This window comes from Periophthalmus magnuspinnatus, chromosome 10, assembly GCF_009829125.3.
Source record: "Periophthalmus magnuspinnatus isolate fPerMag1 chromosome 10, fPerMag1.2.pri, whole genome shotgun sequence".
Classification (NCBI taxonomy): domain Eukaryota; kingdom Metazoa; phylum Chordata; class Actinopteri; order Gobiiformes; family Gobiidae; genus Periophthalmus; species Periophthalmus magnuspinnatus.
The window spans coordinates 36,901,175-36,912,759 of NC_047135.1; the positions used below are offsets into that span (position 1 = coordinate 36,901,175).

Consider the following 11,585-nt stretch of genomic DNA (forward strand, 5'->3'; position numbering starts at 1 on the left):
TCATCTACAACTGTAATTTTTCCACAACAGTTGCCTTTATTCACATTATCATGCATGCTGTACAAAAAACGTACACAGGTCATCTTCAGGTCAAAATGACCCAACAGTGAAATTCAATTAAAATCACGGTCACAGAGTTTTTTACACACCAATTCAATTCAATTCATTTATTTTTGTAACGCCCAAAATCACAACAACAGTTGTCTCGAAGGGCGTTCATGTTTTGTTTGATGGGGGAAACCGGAGTACCCGGAGGAAACCCATCCAGGCACGGGGAGAACCATAGAATGTGAAAATGTTTTAGTTCTGTCTCAGATCAATCCGTAGCAGACATAAACAAGACAAGACAGGGGCTTTCTCCTGGACAGTGCCTTTGATCTGTGGATTTCCAGAAGTGACATGACATTACCCCAAATTCTCTCTATGCGGAAGCCATGAATGCGCATTATAACGTCCAAAAGGCTCCAGAGCTGTTTTTTCCAGATGTCCAGCAAGACAACTCTGATTCAGAGGAGGAAGTGGAGGATGTATCAGAAGAAGAAAATGGGGAGGAATACAACCCAGAGCATGATGAATCATCTTCAGAAGAACAAGAAAACGCTTAAAAAAACTGCAAAATAACATGGTTCTCGGAAGCATATGACCAACTTGGCAGGGAGGCAGAACAAAATGTCATAAAGATGACCCCAGGACCCACAAGATATGCCGTTTCTCATGCCCAAGTCGTTGTCTCTACATTCTACCTGTTCATCACACCAGCAATAGAAAAAATAATCCTGGAGATGACAAATCTGGAGGGTTTTCGCAAATATGGAGACAGCTGGAAAAAGATGGATGAGACTGACCTGCAGGCCTACTTAGGGCTGCTCATCTTAGCAGGTGTTTACAGGTCCCGAGGTGAGGCTGTAGCAGAGAGTGGAAGGCCAATTTTCCGAGCCACAATGCCACTCAAACACTTTCACACCTATTCAAGACTGCTATGTTTTGATAACCATGAGTCAAGACCAGCAAGACGTGTGACAGACAAACTTGCAGCCATGAGAGAGGTCTGGGATAAGTGGGTGGAGCAGCTGCCCTACCTCCACAACCCAGGGCCTGATGTAACAGTGGATGAGCAACTGGTTCCATTTAGAGGTAATTTATTTTCATATTTCTAATAAAAGTGATTTTCACTATTGAATTCTATGACTGTTTTCTGTGACTCTGATATAAATCACTCTCTTCTGTACAAAGGTCATTGTCCTTTCCGGCAGTATATGCCCAGCAAGGCAGCAAAATATGGGATCAAGTCATGGGTGGCTTGTGATGCCAAATCAACCAACACTTGGAAGATGCAAGTCTAAACTGGGAAGCCGACCAGTGGAGGCTCGGAGAAGAACCAGTGGATGTGAGTTGTGCTTGATGTGACAGACTCAGACGGACTGAGGGGTCACAATGTGACATGTGACAATTTCTTCACCTTTTATAAACTCGGACAGCAGCTCCTGAAGAGGAAGATCCCCATGGTTGGCACAGTTCAAAAGAACAAGCGTGAGCTCCCACCTGCACTGCTTGTAACAAAGGAGATAAAGGTCTTCTCATCAAAGTTTGCCTTCACGCCCACCACCCTAGTTTCCTACATCCCAAAGAAAAATAAGAATGTAGTACTTCTGAGCACACTGCACACAGACACAGGCATTAGTAATCGTGAGGACAGGAAGCCATCCATCATCCTAGACTACAACTGTAACAAAGGAGGAGTGGACAACCTAGATAAGGTGATTGGAACATATAGCTGCAGAGGAGGACTGCCCGCTGGCCCCTTGTCATCTTCCACAACATCATTGATGTTTCCTCCTACAATGCCTTTGTGATTTGGAGAAAGATGCATGCCTGCAACCTGCATGCCTCGTAAGCAGAACAAGAGGAGGGTGTTCCTGGAGCAACTAGGAAAGGCACTTGTAACTCCACTCATTGAAAGAAGGAAGCATGTCCCCCGCACAGAAGCCTCTGCAGCAGTTGTCAAAGCTATACAGAGTGCAGAAACTCCTGATCAACCTGAGGACCTAGCTGCCACAGCCGCTGCCCCAGCTGGGGCAAGTAAGAGGAAGAGATGTCACTTCTGCCTGCCAAACAAGGACTGTAAAACACATACTGTGTGCTGTAGGTGTAAGAAATATATCTGCAAGAGCTGTGCATTTGCATACTGCCCTACATGTGCTAATTAGTTGAATGAGTTATATTGGTTGTTTGTTTTTTTTGGTTGTATATTTACATTGTTCACTGGCAAAAAAAAACAAAAAAAAAGAAGAATCTGACTCATTGGGATGAATAAAAATGCATTAAAAATTCATTTTTGCACATTTCTTTTGTTTCTAAAACTATAGAAATACAGGTGAAAAGGGAAAACTCAAGTTTCACATATTTTGTGGTGAATGTTTCTTCAAGCAAAATAAAATTTGTTTGTGTTTAAAATTCAATTAAACTGCTTATCTTGGGGATTTAGTGAAGTTGGGTGATTTTGACCGGGAGGACAAGGGGTGTATACAAAATATGAGGACAACATGAGGTGGAAGTACATGAGTGAAGTACTTTTAATGCTGTATCTGTTTATGTCACTTTACTGTGTGTCATATTTGTATAACTTCATAAAGATGGTCACATACTTCCATTCACAAAAAATGTGAATGGAAGTTAATTTAACCCATAAGAACCCAGACCCATTTTTCATTAAAGGAAAATTATGTGGGATATACCACAGACCAAGTGGACCACATAGAACACATGCAAAGTGTTACACTGGTGTCACTGTGGGTTTTTATGGGTTAAAGGTCCTTTACGTCACTTTTGTAGTATGGGGTTTTCTTGCTGCTTGTCTCATGGATGTTAATGGTTGACTGTCCCGCAGTACTATTTTAACATTTTTGCATTTGTTCAGTCACTTGTGTTTATTATTCAAATACATATATAGTAATATATATATGTCAGTAATACTACTCCATTCATTGCAATGAGACCATTTCTGTCATTGTCACACCTGCATTGTTGGAAATAGAGGTATGTCTTCATTGGCTTTTTTGTTCAGTATGCTATGTGGAATATGTGTACCAAATTTCAATGGTCTATGACAAAGTAATTTTTTCATCCCAGTTAACAAAAAAAACATGGATTTCAATGAGAAACATCAGACGTTGCCATGGCAACATGCTTGAAAATAAAGGTATGTTTTCTCCTTGGCTTTTTTGTTCAGTGTGTATGTATGTATGTTCAGTATGTATGTGCCAAATTTCAAATGTCTATGTCAAACTTTGCAAAAAAAAAAAATTTTTTTAAATGCATTGGAGTTTTAGAGGGCGCTACCGAGTCATTTTTCAAAATTTTTATAAACACAGGTCAAAAGAAAAAATATTTCACCAGTCTTGAATGTTGGGTCCAATAAAATTGACTTTTCGTTAACGTTCAGGGGGTCAAAAGTGGCTTCAATCCGGCCACCAAAATAATAAATAATAATAATGGAAATTTTTTTTCCACCCATTAATTTTCTCCTAAACCATAACAGCTACAGTCATGTGACTTTCTCACATTTTTCCCCATCACAAATAAGGCCCCTATGAATTTTTTCTGAAGTCCACGACAAATCGATTGTCTTCTATGAATTTTTGAAAATGAAATTTGAAGAGGGCGCTAGAGAGCCATTTTGTGAGAGAGTGCCTTGATTTGCATATCATTGCATTCAGCTCACAAATTTGCATAAACGCTGTATTAGCATTTTCCCAACAAAAAATGTGTGAAAGAGAAATATTTTATAGAAATTTTCCAAAAATTTTGTTGAAAATTCACCCTGACCACACCCAAAGTCATAATCAAAATGTAATTGATAATCTTTAATCCCCCCTCCCCAAACCGCCACCTTAACGTGGTGGGGAGTTTGAGCACCCGAATGATCCTGGGAGCTATGTTGTCGGGGGCTTCATGCCCCTGGTAGGGTCACCCATGGCAAACAGGTCCTGGTAGACGGGCTGACTAAGAGCGGTTCAGAAGCCCATCATGAAGAAAAAAACAACAAGGCCGTTTACGTCGCCCGAACTGGCGTTACTGGGGCCCCACCCTGGAGCCGGGCCTGGGGTGGGTGCTCGGCAGCGAGCGCCTGGTGGCCTTTTCCCACGGGGCCTGGTCGGGCCCAGCCCGAAGGAACGACGTGGGGCCGTCCTCCCGTGGACCCACCACCTGGGCTCTTGAACCCAACTTCTTGAGAGGGGTTGGACTCTCTATTTCTCTGGCGTTGCCCGCGGGGAGCGGCGGCGGGCTGGTGTGGGCTTGCTCATTGCCCCACAGCTCAGCCGCCACGTGTTGGAGTTCACCCTAGTGAACGAGAAGGTCGCGTCCCTGCGCCTCCGGGTCGGGGACAGGTCTCTCACTGTTGTGTCGGCCTACGGGCCAAACAGCAGTGCGGAGTACCCGGCCTTCTTGGAGTCCCTGGGAGGGGTACTAGACAGTGCACCAACTGGGGACTCCGTTGTTCTCCTGGGGGACTTCAACGCCCATGTGGGTAATGACAGTGACACTTGGAGGGGCGTGATTGGGAGGAACGGCCTCCCCGATCAGAACCCGAGCAGTGTTTTGTTATTGGACTTCTGTGCTAGTCACAGTTTGTCCATAACGAACACCATGTTCGAGCACAAGGGTGTCCATCGGTGCACGTGGCACCAGGACACTCTAGGTCGGAGGTCGATGATCGACTTTGTTTTCGTGTCATCTGACCTCCAACCATGTGTCTTGGACACTCGGGTGAAGAGAGGGGCTGAGCTGTCAACTGATCACCACCTGGTGGTGAGTTGGATCCGCTGGCGGAGGAGGAAGCCGGACAGACCTGGCAGGCCCAAGCACATCATGAGGGTCTGCTGGGAACGTCTGGCGGAGCCCTCTGTCAGAGGGGTCTTCAACTCCCACCTCCGGGAGAGCTTCTCCTTGATCCCGGGGGAGGTTGGGGACATGGACTCTGAGTGGGCCATGTTCTCCACCTCTATTGTCAATGCGGCGGCTCGTAGTTGTGGTTGTAAGATCTGCAGTGCTTGTCGCGGCGGCAATCCCCGAACCCGGTGGTGGACACCGGAAGTAAGGGATGCCGTCAAGCTGAAGAAGGAGTCCTATCGAGCCTTGTTGGCTCGTGGGACTCCTGAGGCAGCTGATGAGTACAGGCGGGCCAAGCATGCCGCAGCTTGTGCAGTCACAGAGGCAAAAACTCGGGGTTGGGAGGAGTTCGGGGAGGCCATGGAGGAGGACTATAGAGCACCTCAAAGAAATTCTGGCAAACCGTCCGACGCCTCAGGAGGGGGAAGCAGTGCTTCACCAACACTGTTTACAGTGCGGGTGGAGAGCTGCTGACCTCGACTGGGGATGTTGTCGGGCAGTGGAAGGAATATTTTGAGGATCTCCTCAATCCCACTGTCACGTCTTCCGAGGAGGAAGCAGAAACTGGGGACCTGGAGGCGGACTCGTCCATCACCCTGGCTGAAGTCACTGAGGTGTTTGGGAAGCTCCTCGGTGGCAAGGCTCTGGGGGTGGATGAGATCCGTCCTGAGTACCTCAAGTCTCGGGATGTTGTGGGGCTGTCTTGGCTGACACGTCTCTGCAACATCGCGTGGCGGTCGGGGACAGTACCTGTGGAATGGCAGACTGGGGTGGTGGTCCCTCTGTATAAGAAGGGGGACCGGAGGGTGTGTTCCAATTACAGGGGAATCACACTCCTCAGCTTTCCCGGTAAGGTCTATTCCAGGGTACTGGAGAGGAGAATCCGACCGATAGTCGAACCTCGGATTCAGGAGGAGCAGTGTGGTTTCCGTCCTGGTCCCGGAACACTGGACCAGCTCTATACTCTCCATCGGGTCCTTGAGGGTTCATGGGAGTTTGCCCAACCAGTCCACATGTGTTTTGTGGATCTGGAGAAGGCATTCGACCGTGTCCCTTGCAGTGTCCTTTGGGGGGGTGCTATGGGAGTATGGGGTCCGGGACTCTTTGCTAAGGGCTGTCCGGTCCCTGTATGACCGGAGCAGGAGCTGTGTTCGCATTGCCGGTAGTAAGTCAGACCTGTTCCCGGTGCATGTTGGACTCCGCCAGGGCTGCCCTTTGTCACCGGTTCTGTTCATTATATTTATGGACAGAATTTCTAGGTGCAGCCAGGGGCCGGAGGGGGTCTGGTTTGGGAACCACAGGATTTCATCTCTGCTGTTTGCAGATGATGTTGTCCTGATGGCTTCTTCGACCCAGGACTTGCAGCACTGGGGCGGTTTGCAGCCGAGTGTGAAGCGGCTGGGATGAGAATCAGCTCCTCCAAATCCGAGGCCATGGTTCTCGACTGGAAAAAGGTGGTTTGTCCTCTGCGGGTGGGTGGTGAGTCTCTGCCCCAAGTGGAGGAGTTCAAGTATCTTGGGATCTTGTTCACGAGTGAGGGAAGGATGGAGCGTGAGATCGACAGGCGGATCGGTGCAGCGTCTGCAGTGATGCGGTCGCTGTATCGGTCCATTGTGGTGAAGAAGGAGCTGAGCCCAAAGGCAAAGCTCTCGATTTACCGGTCAATCTACGTTCCTACCCTCACCTATGGTCATGAGCTCTGGGTAATGACCAAAAGGACAAGGTCGCGGATACAAGCGGCTGAAATGGGTTTCCTCCGCAGGGTGGCCGGGCGCACCCTTAGGGATAGGGTGAGGAGCTCGGTCACACGGGAGGAGCTCGGAGAAGAGCCGCTGCTCCTACACATTGAGAGGAACCAGCTGAGGTGGCTCGGGCATCTGCTCAGGATGCCTCCTGGACGCCTCCTTAGGGAGGTGTTCTGGGCATGTCCCACCGGGAGGAGGCCCTGGGAAAGACCCAGGACACGCTGGAGGGACTATGTCTCTCGACTGGCCTGGGAACGCCTTGGGGTCCCAACGGAGGAGCTGGAGGACGTGTCCGGGGTGAGGGAAGTCTGGGAGTCCCTGCTTAGACTGCTGCCCCCGCGACACGGCCCCGGATAAGCGGATGAAGATGGATGGATGGATGGATCTTTAATCACACATGAGTTTAGTGGGATTTAGCCAAATTTGAAGTGTTTGTGATGAAAACTGTGCAAGGAAATGTTCTGAATATGAGGGTGTGCACTTTTGTAATTCCAGGGTTTGATCCAATATGGCCGACTTCATGTACATTTTAGGGCGGGGCCATAATATCATTTTTGTCATGTCCTGACATGTTGGCCCCATGAAAATCAAAGTTTGAGGTGGCGCTACCGAGTCATCTTTTGTTATTTTTTCTCGAGGTCTTTTGTGACAATTAGAGCTCATCAAGTTCTAATTTTTGATAACAATCACTGCCATGTCGGAGCGTGTTTACTACTTGATTTTTGCCATTTTCCATGCTCCGGACGCGGTTTTAATGAGTCCCTCGCCGGGACGTTGTCCCAGGCTCGGGCCTAGTAATAATAATAATGGAAACGCATTTTCCACCCATTATTTTTCTCCTAAACCATAACAGCTACAGTCATGTGACTTTCCTGTGATTTTTTTTCTGAAGTCCACGACAAATTGATTGTCTTCTACGAATTTTTGAAAATGAAATGTGAAGAGGGCGCTAGAGAGCCATTTTGTGAGAGAGTGCCTTGATTTGCATATCATTGCGTACAGCTCACAAATGTGCATAAACGCTGTATTAGCGTTTTCCCAACAAAAAATGTGTGAAAGAGATTTTCTTTTTTTTTTATATATATTCCAAAATTTGTAATTTTGTTGAAAATTCCCCATGACCACACCCAAAGTCATATTCAAAATGTAATTGATAATCTTTATTTGCACATGGGATTAGTGGGTTTTGGCCAAATTTGAAGTGCTTGGAATGAAAACTGTGCGAGGTGATGTCCTACATGTGAGGGTGTACGCTTTTGTCATTCCCTGGTTTGATCTAATATGGCCGACTTCCTGTACATTTTAGGGTGGGGCCATAATGTAATTTTTGTCATGTCCTTATTCTATTTTTTGATGTGAGTTGCAGATTTTTACGTTGACTGGGCTCCCATTGGCCTCATGAAAATCAAAGTTTGAGATGGTGCTACTAAGTCGTCTTTTGTTATTATTTCACAGTGTCTTCGGTGACAATTAGAGCTCGTCGAGTTCTAATTTTTGACACCAATCACTGCCATGTCGGGGCGTGTTTACTACTTGATTTTTGCCATTTTCCATGCTCCGGACACGGTTTAAATGAGTCCCTCGCTGGGACATTGTCCCAGGCTTGGGCCTGATAATAATAATAATAATACTACTACTAATAATAATAATAATAATAATAATAATAATAATAATCAACACAGAAAGGGCCCACGAAGAGGCCTACTGAGTGGCTCACAGGGAGAGCCCACAGAGAGGCCCACAAGGGTGGCCCACAGACATTCTGTAACTGCATCATTCTGCATCCAGCTGCCGTGAGACCTCTCTCCTCTGAGCTACTTTACCTGATTGATTTGCTTCTGGACTGCCACTTTGTTTAACAGCGTGGTCAACAGTGTGGTCTCAGAGCGGTCACAGAGCTGTCTCAGTGTGGTTTCACTGCAGTCACACAGCGGTCTCAGTGTGGTGTCAGAGCAGTCTCAGTGTGGTCTCAGAATGCTCTCCGAACAGTCTCAGAGCAGTCTCAATGTGGTGTCAGAGCGGTCACAGAGCGGTGTCAGAGTGGTCACAAAGCAGTCACAGAGCAGTCTCAGAGCGGTCTCAGTGTGGTATCAGAGCGGTCACAGAGCGGTCTCAGAGTGGTCTCAAAGTGGTCACAGCACTCAAGCACTTCTGGTGCATTTGACCCATCTCCAATATCACTATAAACCATGTCCTGATCTTAAACAAGGCCTGGTCTGGACAGCCTTATTTCTATTTATGTTTCAGGTTGAAGTCATGTGAGCAGTAACTAAGTAGGAAAGTATTATTTTAGTATTTCCCCTTGAACTAAATTACTATCTGTTTATTATTTTTCTAATTTTTGTTTCAGCTTGAAAACTCCAGAACTCAACAAGTTTCAACTCCTCTGCTTCAGACCCAGTACTCGTCTGCTTCAGTCCCAGTACTCCTCTGTTTCAGTACTCATCTGCTTCAGTCCCAGTACTCTTTTGTTTCACTACTCCTTTGCTTCAACCATAACATAATAAAATATGTTGTTAGAAAATGGCTACGTTCCTCAGTCCTTTAAGTATGCTGTGATTAAACCCCTTTTGATAAAACCTAACCTAAATCCTGATGAACTAGCCAACTATAGACCTATCTCTAATGTTCCCTTCCTCTCAAAAATTCTAGAACGAGTGGTGGTGAAACAGCTCTGCCGCCACCTGCAGGACAATAATATATTTGAAAAATTTCAATCTGGATTCAGAGCTCACCACAGCACAGAGACTGCACTGCTTAAAGTAACAAATGACTTACTACTAGCTGCTGATAACAGGCTGGCTTCAGTCCTGGTCCTACTGGGCCTCAGTGCAGCGTTTAACACCATTGATCACAACATTCTACTGCAGAGGTTAGAATGTGACATTGGAATCAGAGGGACTGCCCTCAAATGGTTTAAATCCTATCTATCAGATAGGTACCAGTTTGTTAGTATAAACCAGAGCACCTCTCCCTGTTCTAAAGTAGCCTGTGGTGTTCCACAAGGATCTGTGCTTGGTCCAATCCTATTTACTCTGTATATGTTGCCATTGGGGAACATTATTAGAAATCATGGCATTAATTTTCACTGCTACGCTGATGACACTCAGCTGTACTTATCAATGAAGCCAAATCAGACTGATCAAATAGATAAACTCAGTGCCTGTGTGAAGGACATCAAAACCTGGATGACCTTGAATTACCTGCTCTTAAATCCTGAAGAAACAGAGGTCATTGTCGTTGGTCCCAAAGGTCAAAGAGATTCTCTGTCAGACCAGATAATCTCACTCGACAATGTGAGTATAGCTTCTAGCCCTACTGTAAAAAATCTTGGAGTCCTATTTGATCAAAATCTCTCATTCACAGCCCATATAAACCTAGCTTGTAAAACCGCATACTTTCACCTGCGAAATATAACTAGAATTAGAAATATTTTACCTAAAAACGATGCTGAAAAACTCATCCGTGCATTTGTTACTTCCAGACTTGATTACTATAATTCTTTGCTCGCCGCCTGCCCCAAAAGTACTATAAGGAGCCTCCAGTTGGTCCAAAATGCAGCAGCCAGAGTCCTAACAGGAACTACAAGAAGAGACCACATCAGTCCTGTACTAAAATATCTGCACTGGCTTCCTGTCGAGCTTAATCAAATTCAAAGTCCTCCTCCTGACATACAAAGCCCTAAACGGTATGGCCCCATCCTATCTGCAAGATGCTATTGTCCCGTACCAGCCAAACAGAGCACTCCGCTCTCAGAATGCAGGACTATTAGTGGTTCCTAGAGTGTCCAAAAGTACAGTGGGAGGGAGAGCATTCAGTTACCAAGCTCCTGTGCTATGGAATCAACTCCCTGCTGATGTTAAACAGGCCCCCACAGTCTCTGTATTTAAGACCAGGCTTAAAACCTTCCTCTTCGGTATAGACCAGGTTACATAGTGAGGGAGTTAGGGACATTAAAACCCGGGATAAGATAAGCTGCAGTAGGAGTAACTAGCTGGGGGAAGTATGGCAACCTGAGCACTATCCTCTGCTTTGTCCTATTTTCTCATCAGCAATGCTATTCACATGTTGTCCCCTGTCCCACTCCCCCTGTGGAGTGTAACTCTTTCAGATGCCCCGATGACAGCTGGACCCTCTCCTCCTCCCCGCCTGGCCCTCCTCCACCCACCTCCCTCTCCTCTTCGCCTGGCTCTCATCCTCCTTGCTCGGCTCTCCTCCTCCTCGCCTGGTCTTCCTCCTCCTCGCCTGGCCCTCCTCTGCCCCCCTCCCTCCTCCTCGCCTGGCCGATTTTTCTTGTTTTGTCTGATTTTTCCTGTTGTTTGATTTTCATGTTTGTTTTTGTGTGTAGGCAGCACGGTGGCTGAGTGGCTCATGCCTCACAGCAAGAAGGTTTGGTTCGATCCCTGGGCCGCCCAGGCCTTTCTGTGTGGAGTTTTTCATGTTTCTCCTCGTGTCTGGATGGGTTTCCTCCGGGTACTCCGGTTTCCCCCATCAACCAAAACATGAACGCCCTTCGAGACAACTGTTGTTGTGATTTTGGGCGTTACAAAAATAAAATGAATTTAATTGAATTGCTTCTGTCTCAGTACTCCTCTGTTTCAATACTCCTCTGCCTCAGCACTTGTCTGCTTCAGTCTCACTACTCCTCTTGTTCAGTACTTGTCTTCTTCAGTCCCAGTACTCCTTTGCTTCAGTACTTGTCTGCTTCAGTCCCAGTACTCCTCTGCTTCAGTCCCAGCTTCAGTCCAGTCCATCTGCGGCGCACACACAATAACAGCGTGTGCTGCCAGTACATGGCTCCTCGCTCACACTCTTCTTGTCCCTTTGGCCTCTCCAAGTCTGTTCCTCACACGAAATCACTATTTATACCCAGCTCCTCTGTCTGTGAACACAACCCTCCAAACAAATCCAAACTTCCTAATGATGGTGTAACGTGAGGACTCGAGCCGT

At 46.6% G+C, this 11,585-nt stretch overlaps 1 pseudogene; it reads left to right on the forward strand.

Moving 5' to 3' along the window:
• Nucleotides 1-434: 434 nt before the first annotated feature.
• Nucleotides 435-2,212, forward strand: LOC117377402 (piggyBac transposable element-derived protein 4-like; annotated as a pseudogene).
• Nucleotides 2,213-11,585: the final 9,373 nt, after the last annotated feature.